Source organism: Aulonocara sp. 'chitande type north' Nkhata Bay, linkage group LG12 (genome assembly GCF_057382095.1).
Source record: "Aulonocara sp. 'chitande type north' Nkhata Bay isolate Kocher_YH1m ecotype deep benthic linkage group LG12, A_spYH_male_GT1.1, whole genome shotgun sequence".
Classification (NCBI taxonomy): Eukaryota; Metazoa; Chordata; class Actinopteri; order Cichliformes; family Cichlidae; genus Aulonocara; species Aulonocara sp. 'chitande type north' Nkhata Bay.
Window position 1 is genome coordinate 5,711,319 of NC_141355.1, and position 12,088 is coordinate 5,723,406.

A 12,088-nucleotide genomic window follows, 5' to 3' on the forward strand; every position below is an offset into this window, starting at 1 on the left:
TCCCCCCCCCTCTCACCGTCTCTTCTCCCCTTTGGTTTTCTTTCTTTCTCTCCCCCTCTTTCTCTCATTCATTCTCCCTGTCCTATTTATTAAAAAAAAAAAAAAAAAAATGACAAAGGATGAACTGAAGCTCTGCCATCACGTAATGTCGCATACTGCTGTTTCTGATGTCATTTATGAAAAAATAAAAATAAAAAAAAAAATAAAAAAAAAAGACGTCTGGCGGCTAGAGTACGTGTGTTGCGTTGTGGAATAGCCTTTACCTGATTCCCAATCAGCATGAGTGGAGCTCCTAATCGCACCATCGCACATGTCCCTACGCTTCCTATAGGAACATGAACCAACAGAGTATTTTCCCCACAATAATAATAGAGCCCACTTCCTGCCCAGGTTCCAATTACCGTGCTAGGGCCGCTTACATTGTTGGTGGTTCGTCCCTGAAGTGTGACGGCACACCAAGTTGGATCGATCTCTCCCACCTTGTACTTTTCATTATCAGTAGAGAACTTAAAACATGCATAGTTATCTTGTTTTGGCATAAATGGTCCCACTGTTGTCTGACACTTTCCATCTACTACTGGCTCCTGTACATTTAATGACGTCACACAAATCTAACATGAATGAGCTGGTAGACCCTTTAACATAGTTCAACTCTATGCCATTATTTCTGCTGAGACATTCATCACCTTTACCTGACCCCTCGCGCTTTTGTCTTTCTAGCGATCCTGTTTTAGGACCTACAGTCTCAGGAACTGCTGGGCTGGACTGGCCTCCGTGTTCAGACAAGGGGTCCGGAGTGCCTTGCAAAATACAGACAAAAGACAACAGAGCCATGGTTACTATTATCGCATATAATACACATGTAGTTGTAAGGAACATTTTAATACGTTTCTTCCCATTACGTGTCTCTGATTCGGTTGTTTGCATCATGTTATATAAACTTTGTATTCTAGACTTGTTATATAGATTTTAGATTCTGGACTGAAACTCCCCTCTTTGTGGAGCCTTTAACTTATCACTGCCCCTTTCTGATGGCGTGACGACCTTCTCCGCTGCTGCTCTTCTTTCTTCAGCCTTCCAGGTGGACTACTGAATGGCCTGTTGCACAGGTGAGAGGGTTTATTCTGCCTCTGTTTGTTGACACCTGTGTTGGTTGAAGCCTCTTCCTCAACCAAGCTCTCATGTGCTGGTGCACACTGCGACCAGTGATACCAGGTGTCGCCCTTCCCTTTCAGTTGGACTGCTGTAGTTGTCCTGGCAACGACCTCGTATGGACCAGTCCAGCGTGGCTCCTTCCACTTGCGTTTGAGCACCTTCAGCCACACCACCTTTGCCTCCGGGGTCGCCCTGTCCACAGCGTGTAATCCAGATGTGACCTGTTTGCGAAACTGGAGATTCTTGCCACCCCTGTGGTGGCTGTGTTACTGGAATGTTCTCCTGTAAAGGATAGAAAACAAAAAGCCTCTCTCTGGTACACCTCACTAATCTACTGTGTTCATCTAATGTTCCCTTAATTATTCAAAGTTGGTTCAAGATATCATGTTCTGGGCTCTATCCTTTATATTAACTTTACTTAATCTAAATGCTCTTTATGTGTGTAAAGAGTTTATCTTCTAACCAGGATTCAGTTCATTTTAATCCTTCAACTTAAACATGAAAATAACAATGTCTGCCTCAGTTTTACCATATCTAAATCATCAAACACCCCAAAAGTCCTAAAATGATCCTAAACCCATTTCAACTTAAACCTTAAATCCCCCCTTTATTTTGACACATTTCATGTGTCAAAATAATGTACAAAACTAAAAATGCTCAGTTTTCCCCACTCATGATCCAATCTATGTCATGAAAATGAACTTAAAACAGAACAGTCATCAGTCATGTGCTTAGCCTTAGTCCAGTCTTTACCTCAGTGTCCAGTTGGTCCAACCTTAGTTCAGTTCGTCCGTCCAGTCACCGTCCATTCATACGTATTCACACCAGGTATTTCCTCTTTCTTGCCGAGACAACAAGAAACTGTTCCTCTTTCACAGTTGCGAGTAAACATAACTAACCTCTCACCTATAAATGATTCTCTCTAACTAAGTGTGTGTGTATATGTCGTCCTCAAATGCTCTCTCATCTCACCCGTTGCACTTCTGACCTTCCACCAGACCAGAGGCTCATCAAATAGCCTCGTCTAACCTGCTCCTCAGAATAACTTAGACTCTGCTTTCATTAATGCAAACTTTCTGCAACTTAGTCTTTCTGAAAGACACACACTGTTTAAACCTCTGAATGCAATATCAATGCTGCAGATTATATTATTAATGCAATGGTGACGATGACGACGATTGGTACACCAGAGGTCGCAATACATTGTGTCCTCGCTCTGACCCTCTCTTGTGGTCCATCCGGCCTCGGGCCTCCAGGATCCTCACCCCCTGTGGTCGCCGAGATCTTCTGCAAAGGAAACAAAACACCTTTTCCTGCATCTCCCTAACTTATCATAGTTGGGACTCTTTAATCAAAAGCCTTATCCTAATTATGTTCTTGACTTATAGACTTGTATTTATATATATTCTTCAACGTTACTCATCATTTTACCACTCTCTTAAAACGCTGACACTAACTTCATTTTAAAACCTCACATTTCCTATGTTATAACCTGTTTTTGATATAGCCTTTTTATTTCATTTTGCTCCTTTTAATGTAACAATACCTTATAATTCTAGTTTATCAGACTTAATCAAAACCTATGCTTTCCTTCCTTTGGTCCTTCTTTAAATCAGAACATTTTGTCTTCTGAAAGTTTTATTTCTGCTTCTGCCAACATGTTTAGTTAACGAGCTCGACTGGACAGAAACAATCACAACTGCTGAACCTGCACTGTGCTCATGGTTAAAATTCCACAACATTTTGTCTTCTGAATATTGTATTTTTGCTTCAAAACTGCTTCTAGCACAACAAGAGTCAGCGGAGGCTGGAATGACAACAACAACAACAATCTTGTGCTTAACATAAAACATTTACCATTTAACATAAAACAAAAAATAACACAAGTAACAAAAATAACACAAGTAACTTAAAAAAGCTTCAGTCCACATTTCAGTTTGTTGAGCTCGCTGTTGCTCCAGAGGAGGCCCTCAGCTGGCCGGGCTGGAGCCGAGGCCCCGGGGATGCTGCTACGTGTCTGAGGGCAAGTGCTCTTTCAGCCTGCACGTCTGCCCATTTGCGGTCCTCACTTCTCTCCGAGTCCATCGGTGAGGAGTGTTGCATCTGGTCCAGCAGCATACTCACAGTATATATGGGCTGCTGCTGCTGCAGAGGTGTGCTGGCCTCTGAGCGCTCTGTCTGTGTGTAGATGGAGCAGAGCTGGAACAGCTTCTCTCTGGTTTCCTGAGGGGGGGGATGCTCCATGTCATCCAGGACTAGCTGGATCAGGTGAGGTGTGCTGATGCAGGGGGCATCCAGACATGCAGAGAGAAGCTGCTGCCACCTCAGCTTGATGCGGTCGATGAAAATCCTGTCCTTCATTCTGGCTTTCTTCTGCAACCTTGTCTCAAAATGATATTCAAATTTGTTGTTGTTGCAGAGGAAGACTTCTGAAATCCATGCAGAAATATAGAAACACCTGTGACCGTTGGGCTCTTTGCTGAGCAGCTTCAGTTCCACAAAGAGCTTCTCCAGGAAGAGGTGAATGAAAGACGAAGAGTTAAGCATCTTTAGCAGGGGCAGCCAAAAGCGCAGGAAGGTTTGTGGGACTCTGGGCTCAGTGGGACTGGCACTGTCAGATGTTGCACAGCCTAATGCTTCCAGCTGCTCCATGGTAGGAACAAGAAAACCGTCTTCCAGCAGCACATCAATCAACAGCTCCCTGGACCCCAGTGCAAACTGCTTGATCTCACCCAGCAACGAACTCATGTCTGCTAAGGGGGCCTGCCACAAGCTCTTCCCCTTGTCTTCAGGAGACCCATCATCAAAAGCTTGGTACTGGTCCTTCTGAAAAGAGATCAGCAGCTCCCGAGCGTTTCTGCAGGCATCCACTTCTTTCTGCCTGGCAACGAGCTGCTCATCGGGGCCTCCTCCCAGCTGTCTGGACCAAAACTCCTGCTGGAGCCACTCCAGGGCCACCTTACATCCCTTTCGGCACCATTTCAAAGAAGGAAGAGTCCCACGCATGATTTCGTGCCTCAGATCCACCACCCACTCGGGGATGTTCAAGTTTCCAGCCAGTTGCCTCAGCGGCTGGGCCTTTCTCCCCTGCTGGCGATCCGTGATAAGATTAACAAATCTTACCAGGGCCGTCCCGTACATCAGGGTCAAGTCATCTCCGGTAAGCTGTCCGGACCGGTCCCGCACCTGGCAGCGCACGAGGTCTGCTGTGCAGTCCACGGCCACGGGAAAACTATCAGCGCACCTGGCCCTCCAAGCCGATATCCTCTCTAACGCAAACCTCTGCAGAGAGGAGTCCATCGAGTAAAGGTAGTCCCGAACCTGATCCCACTCCGCTTTGTTAAGCCAGGCTACCACATGGCGTGTTTTCTCAGAGCCCTTTTTATTCATTGTGCGCGCTCCGGACCTCACGCTCAATCTCTCACTCACCGGGAAAAGCCGCTCGCCTCACGCAGAGACCACTCGCAGATTTATATGACAGAGGACCGCGTTCAGAGCTTCGAGTTTTACAGTTGCTTGTCGCACAGCAACCAGGAAATGACGCTAACGTTTTCTTCGGCTTCGTTTGTGGCTGACGTTCACCCTGCGGGCACGCTGACGCCACCTGCTGGATTGGAGGATGGAGCGATGGTTCTACAGAGCGCTTATTTACATGATGCTGGTCATAAACGAGCTTTCTTTGGCTATGGTCAATGGCGTGTCCAGCGGGGTGGCCTGGGGGGGCACAGGCCACCCCAGGTGCCACCCCAAAGGCAAAACAATAAAATTCAATCAAATATCAAATGTCCGATTATGTTTTCACGGTGACGCTCAGATATCCGAGTGTAAGTGAATGCAGCATCGGCTTCTGCGCTATGTGCATCACGTTAGCAAAGGTAGGAGAGCCAAGCACGAAAGACGTCACTGCAGGAAACAATTTTTCGGTGAAAGAAAATGAGGACAGAATAAATGTCCCGGTAAGTAATATTAAGTTTGTTGAGTTTAGTAAACTTCGGCGAAATTAGAATACCAAGGAAAAAATAACACTTAAAGAATTATTGCAGCCGTGGAATATTTCAGACAGTATGCTACAGAGGGGAGCTAACATAAGAGTTATGAGTTATAAGATGTAATCTAAGTCGTAACATTGCTGTATGGAGCTGCAGATTTGGTTGCAGGTTAACATAGCTGGACTGGCCATCGGGCTTATTTGACTTATTTTTTATTTTTTTTGTAACGGCATGAACAATGAGAGGTGGTGGATTGGCCAGATGCAGGTCGATGTGTAGAAATAACTCCGTTGTTTGGTGGTGGCTATGGCGGGGCTTCCACAGAGGCAGCAGGTGGATGAGGGAAGGGGAGGCAGGAGGAGAGCCCCGAGGCAGCCGCCAGTCCGAGTGTCAGGTGAACTGAACTTCAGGTAAGAAGTTATGACCTGCAGTCTATCTGGGTCAGATATGAACTAAGTTTAGGTGGAGTTTATTTTCGTTGTGCTGACTTTTTACTGTCAGTTGCAATAACTCATACTGCGTTCTAGCCAGCTTGGAGTTTTTATACAGCTGTTCGGTTGCTATGATGTTACTGATAGTGAACTTTATTTTATTCATAAGGTTAGTTAGTAGAGTTGCCAACGGCTCCTTAAAAAAATGGAATGGTCCCTCAATCAGAGAAAATATTACACGTTTCGTATTGAGCTGAGAAGAGACGCAGTTTGTCCCGAACTTCAGCTAGAATGGAAAAAGACACAAAGCTGGATTTATTCTGTCTTTACGCTGCACAGCTGCCTCTTCTCTCATCCTCCCTCTCCTGTTGCTACTTCAATCATGAAACTGATCGATGATCAGCTGATCGGCTTTTCTCTCTTGTTTGTTTATCGCCCACTTTGCGCCAGAAAGACGAAACCAGCAGATGTCGCGCTAAACAACAGCAGCACGTTTAAGCTTGATCGGCTGTTGTTAGAATTTATTTAATATTAATTTCTAGTATCAGCTGATGTTTGCTGGAGCCACAGCTGTAAAGCTGCTGGTCATGATGTCGGTTTGGATATCTGGTGAGAGGGAAACGTGAAGACCACCCACCAGGATCCTTTTTTATGTAGCTGACAGCTGGTAACTGTGCAGGGGCGGGTCTAGCAAAGTTTTGCCAGGGGGCCAGGTAGGGCATTAACAGGGAAAGGGGGCACAAAGAAATACTTTTCTTTCCTATTCTCATTTAAAATATCTAGCTTTTATTAAATAATTATCTAAATCTTACAACCAAAGTTTTTATCTGACGTAAAATGTATAGAAATCATACATATACCAAAAAGACTGTACATCACTGTCACAACAGGGTTTGTTTTCATTCAAAGGCTTTATGGCTTTAATACCTGGTGGGTCGGTCTGTAGTCAAAATGCCCGATTTTCTGTCCCAGTCCAGCCCTGCAGGTTATACTGGCAGTGTCACCATGCCAGCTGAATGTATTTCATCATCAGCCAGTGTTGTTCTTTATCAATATTACCAAAGTTTACCATAAGGCAGCATAGAAAGTATTTACTTGCTTTCAGGTTTTATTCAAATATTAGTCTTTTCAGTTGTTTCTCCACTTTTTTCCTGTTTCAAAATCAAACACCAGTTTGTGAGAAGATTATCTTCTTTTTTTAACAGGCAGAGAAAGTTTTGCATTGGAATGGCTAATTTGTCAATTGTTTGCTACAAATGTTCGTATTTTAATATTCAAAAATGTTTTTGCCCAAAACATATGTGCCTCAGTGCCTCTCTCCTTCTGACATTGTTAAAGAAAACACAACAAACTTATAATTATTTAGATAGTTACATGTAGGTAATGTCCTCAAGTTCTGTATAACCACTTTTTCCTCTCTCTGTGTTTGTTTCTCGTTCGTTGTTGTGTGTGTTTGTGTGCATTTGTCTCTTTCAAACAGGTGCTGGTCCTCACCTCTGCAGTGCTGCCGTCTCCTGTAGCGCTGCATGGTTCTAAGCTAAGTTTCCTTTCCTTTTTCTGTTCTCTTAGATTTGTCCTCAGGTTTGAAGTGTCTGTGTTGTGCAGCTGGTCTGGTCTGTCGCTATAACGCGGCCTCGCTGTTTCGCACATTTTTTTTGTGCAAGTTTGCATGCTTTTTTTTTTTTTGCGCACAGCGCTTTGTGTTCTGCGTCCTGATTGGCTTCAGACTATTGTTGATCTCCTCTGTGCCGTCTCTCCTGTGCAGTACAGAATCGCTGATTCATTGATTCATTAATGATTCATTGATGTTGAATTATCTCTCAGCTGCTCTGTTCTCATGTGATGGACCTGAAAACACGGTTTGATCTTTGGTTTCTGTAATACTGGACTTATTTGTCTACGAAGGTTTGAGCTTTGAGAGCTTAAACAGGAGAGAAACGTGTGAAAATGTTCATGTCGGTCTGAGTGTATAAAGTGTGTAGTGACGGGTTTTACAGCCTTAAAACATTGATAATAACTGTGAAAAATAAAGTTGGCTACTTCAGATTTCACCAATCGCAGGTTATTTTTAGAACGTAACTCCCGCGATAAACGAGGGAGCGCTGTTTACAGATACTGAGAAGTATAAAATCTGAATCCTTTCTCTCGTTTGCTCTGAGGCGCGGGGGGGAAATATCGACAAGTCGATCAACATCATCTACAGATACATTCGACATCTCGAAAAATGTAAATTGCCACTTGATTCGTCCATTTGGTTGAAAAACCCGACCGTGAACAAGGAGCGAATATCACACCGGAAACTAAGCGCTATGCGCCGGAAGTAGCATATGCTAAGGCGCACACAGGTCTAAGTTATAGGTCTAAGTTCCCCATAATGCACTGGGTGTTTCTTCTTCACTCAACATGTGTTAGTAGACCTCTCTGCATTCAGCCCGTCTGCCCCTCATCTATCGATGGATGTTTGTTAGAGGCTTTGGTTCCCACTGTCGCTCACAGACGGTCACCTAATGTTTCCCTGTGTAACTGCAGGGTCTTTGCCTTATAACATAGAAGTAGCTTGAGGTAACTGTTGTTATGATTTGATGCTGTGTGTGTGTAATAAAGCTCCCTTACTGACAGTGGGTCACCACAGCTTGTAGCTCCATGTATTTGATGTGGCACGTTTGCCCTCGCTGACACAACCCTAAAGGGATTTGTGTGTATGAATAAAGTTTATTGTTCATACAGTTCATTGCCGTATGTCTATGAAAGGCTGAATGAGGGTTGTAGCTCCCTCAGCAGCTGTGGAGCGATGGCTCGTGGTCACCTGATTCAGCCCTGGAGATGTGGTTGGTTAGACACGCTGCTTTAGTTGGACACTACAAACCACACTCACCTGTTTACACAAACACATACACACCTTTTGTGTTACAACCACCTTGTTACACTCAAACACCAGATGATGCATCTGAGCCAACTAAGGATTCACTGAGACTGAAGAAGCTCGAGATCATAAGAATTTGAGGCTCAGCTGATACAGTATCATAGGACAATCCAACCATTGTATGTCAAGAGACTATAGGCAGTAAAAGCTCCATCTGGAGGAGGAACGACGTGGTTCAGAGCGTTGCCTCCTGCAGCTGGTGACATGTTCAGATTTCAGCTCTGTCGGTTAGAAAGTCTGTTTTTGTTTTTCATCTGTGTGTTGCTCTTTCATCCTTTTGTTCTTCCTCTTTCTTGCATCAAGCTGGCTGACTTCACCACTGATGAGGTAACCATGAGCAGTAAGCCTCGTGTCGCTCACAGTTACATTTAACATAGTGCGATAAACACACTCAGTCTTTATAAGGTACATCCTCTAAAGGTTCACATAACAGACAAACAGGATAATAAAAATAATCTGGTTCTCTGCAGCGTCCTCAGATGAACAACACACAACATTATTAGACGTCTCAGTATTTGTTACACTGAACACAAATATAAACACAACACTTTTGTTTCCATGAGCTGAACCGGATCCTGACTGGTTTTGCGACATGTGTGTCATTGTGCTACACATGTACGGCATATTTCAGAGTGGCCTTTTATTGTGGGCAGTCTCAGACACACCTGTGCAATATTCATGCTGTCTAATCAGCACCTTGACATGCCACACCTCACAGGTGTGGCATGTTAGACTACTTTTAATTAACTGCTTCAGCCCACTTACAATGAAAATGTAACAAAAAATCTTGTTCCTGACCTGTGCAGTATGTTAACACTATTGGAAGTAAAAATAACTCTAATTTTGAAAACACAACTTTCTTTCTTTCTTTTTTTTTTAATAAAGCTCTGACTTGTATTATGAGTCTGTGGTCTGGGAGAGAGTCTGTAACTCTGTCTGCAAAATACAGGATATAATGACCAATGTTGGGCAATTAATTATATAGTTACTTCTTCAAAAAAGTAACCGAGTTATGCAAACAAAGTTTTTTGCAGCTGTTTACCTAAAAATGTAGCCAAGGCGTTTTTTAATTAAACATTTCAAACTATTTACAGAACAATCAGCTGTTCTGCATCAAATCTGATGCCACACAAATTATTTTTGCCACTCCAAAAAATAATTTGTGTCCACTATGAGATGAAGGAGAACAACAGCCTGATACCTGCAGGACAACAGCAGATGTATCACTGCTGTAACACCTGTAACATTCAGCAGTCGCCTCATTGTTCTGACACACACAACAAAACTGCTGACTACACTACACACTCACTACATAAGATTTGCGCTAAACGTCGCAAATCTCTCACATCTCCTATGGAACGCCAGGACTGCCATAATGAATTAATTAAATACACCATTAAATAATTAATTAAATGTGGCAATAATTAATTAAAATTGGAATTAATTAATTAAATAAATAGTTATGACACATGTAATTAATTAATTATTGACACATTTAATTAATTATTTATGTATTTCACATTTTAATTAATTATTGACACATTTCATTAATTATTGACACATTTAATTAATTATTTAATGATATATTTATTTATTTCATTTTGGCAGTCCCGGCGCCTGGCTCTCGTCATGAAATAATTTTATCTGTCAGCCTCACCCATCAAACTCAGGGGGCGGGGTTAACGCTGCCCATGCAGCTTCTCTAACATTTGATTGGTTGCCGTGCAAAGTAAGTCAAAACAGGTCGATCCTAGATAATCGATTGCTTGTGTAGACTTGGGGCAGCCAGGTATCCCAGAATGCAGATCAAATCACAGGCAGCAATGGTGGTGGTGTAGTTTTAAAATGCCCCGTTTTTCTGTCACCAGCTACACTTTTAACAGTGTTTTAGCCGCGAATGTCGCGCCGTATGTCTGGTCAGGTTGTCAACATAGAACATGTTTGCAAAAGTGCTCAGATGTTTTCAGAGATTTCACTAGCTCTGCTAACAGTTAGCATGCAGAGTGCACCGAGGGGGTTACGTTAACCGGTTTGTTTACATATTCCACTCTCCGTGTTCCACATGTTGCATTCGCAGATTCTCATTTTCACCGAACGATCGTCTCTTTCCGCCTGGTCTTGTGTCTCTGTGCTTCTGTAACATAAAGAACGAGCTGACATTTTTCTCACGAAACCAGCGATCAGCTCAACAGACCCTCAGTTTACCTGCATGCATCCTCCTCCTCATCTGTCAGCTGTTTAACACCTGCTGCTAATTCAAGAAACACGCCTAGTTACCTGGTGATAGTCACAGTTTAACTGGGCAGCCGGTGCTCGATATAACGCAATGTCAGCGCATTTTTCTGCACAAGATAAGTAAATATAGTGTTTTCCCCGAGCGCAGAGCTGCTGGAGCTCGTTTCCTTACAGAGCACTTTATAGGCGAACAGCTTTATCAGCGGCTGATGTCCAATCACCGGCACACAGCTTTGAAACCTCAGCTGAGTTTTAGCTCTCAGTGGTTAAACGCTGGACTTCATTCACTCAGGTTCTGTCTGTCGGGTCACGTTTACTTCGCTGTTTTATTTACAACTGAGCAAATCGGTTTGGCTGAGGTTAAAGTTTCTCATAACTACATAGTTTCACAGACGTTTAATGGTTCACTGGCACATGTGTTAGACTGAACTATCATCTAAATATCATCTGTTTTTTAATAGTTATTCAACTGTATTCTAAGCACCAGCTGTCTGTTAGAATGTGATTTTTTTTCTCTCTCTGTTGGCAGAGGTATAAAAATGCGCAGGAAAATCTGACGTGCATGGCAAACTTCACCGACGATATTTAGGGAGGAATAAACACACATCAAACATAAATGAACCATTTGTCTGTCTCCATAATTGAGAGCATTTTCTCTTCTTATGTCAACACTCTCTCTCTTTTTTTTTTCTTTTTTTTTTGCTTTTTCGGTCATGTTATGTTTACCTGTCAAAGGCTTGTTACAAACTATGAAACACATTGTGCAGACTTCTGGATGTTAGAAGAAAACTAATACTGCTCATGAATGAGACTAAAGGCAGGAAGGTGTCCTTTAAAACTAAACATGTCAATAGGACCTCCCTGTTTATATCATAGTTTATGATATAGCACGTGTATTTCAGTAATAGCCTGCTGAGGCCACTATACGTGCTGGCCTCATATCAAATGTGAAGGCAGACTGAGTCTATGTTTGACGTTTTTTATATCTAATCTTCCTTTTCAAACATTTAAACAGCAGCGAGTCTGCAGCTGAGGGAATACAAATTCAAATTGTCGGAACAGGTTTGCTCGTTTCTTGGATTCATTTGGTGATTTATTAAATGTATAACTGTTATTCTAATCTGCTGCTGAGTCTCTTACACTTTTCTTTATGCTGTATATTTTCACGTCTCTGGAATAGTTGGCAGTTAGATAGTCAGCTGGGAAACTTTGTGTTAACTCATGGAGCTGAGGATATCGTGGATATGCTGACCTCGCTGCGTGGTGTACAGAGCGAGGTCAGCATGATTAATATTCACTATAAAAATATTAGCCGAACATCATGAAGTCTGTATGTGTTTCATAGTGTCGAACAA

General features: G+C 42.8%; 1 pseudogene; it reads right to left on the bottom strand.

Moving 5' to 3' along the window:
• Positions 1-2,986: 2,986 nt before the first annotated feature.
• LOC147316786 (ribosomal biogenesis protein LAS1L-like) lies at positions 2,987-4,740 on the bottom strand (annotated as a pseudogene).
• Between the last annotated feature and the right edge of the window lie 7,348 nt (positions 4,741-12,088).